This window comes from Strix aluco, chromosome 10 (genome assembly GCF_031877795.1).
Source record: "Strix aluco isolate bStrAlu1 chromosome 10, bStrAlu1.hap1, whole genome shotgun sequence".
Lineage (NCBI taxonomy): Eukaryota > Metazoa > Chordata > Aves > Strigiformes > Strigidae > Strix > Strix aluco.
Genome location: NC_133940.1, coordinates 4,527,985 through 4,528,663, shown reverse-complemented (window position 1 = coordinate 4,528,663; position 679 = coordinate 4,527,985).

Here is a 679-nt window from a genome sequence, read left to right as displayed (position 1 = left end):
GGCAAGTATTCCTTCAGACCCAATCAGCTACTTAGAATCCAGTGACATCAGGAGTCGCCGTACAAGTCAGGCCCAGCTCCTGCCACATCACCTACTCAGCCACCTATGACACCACACTGTCCTGGTTTTGGCTAGGATAGAGCTAATTTTTCTTCTTAGTAGCGAGAATTGTGCTATGTTTTGGATCCAGTATGGGATTTTCTATGAGAAGCATGCTGAGCATTGTGCAGCTACTCCAACCCCTGTGACAAGCACTGCGGCTACTCAAAATCCTGTGCCAGGAACTGCAGTCACTCAGACCCCAGCGACAGGCACTGGGACTACTCAGACCCCAGTGACGGGTGATGCAGCTGAACCATGGATTCAACCAGTGCCAGTGGCCTGGGCTAAATGATGTTGCTGGTCCTTGCCTTCCCTTGGCAGCCCGAATAACACCAGGGCTCCGTGCTTGCTTAGCCACCTGATGTTCTGAGCACTGTTCTAGTGAGACCTCAGTTCTGAAACTGAAAATCTTCAGTGACTGCTCCTACATGGAAAGATCCAGGACTGAAAGCTGTTGCTGGCCCTCTCCTTCCCAGTCACATCCTCACCAGCGCTGGGGCTCTGCACTCGCAAAGTCACCTGATGTTCTGAACAATCTCTGCTCTAGCAAGAGCTCATCTGAAAAACTGAAGATGGC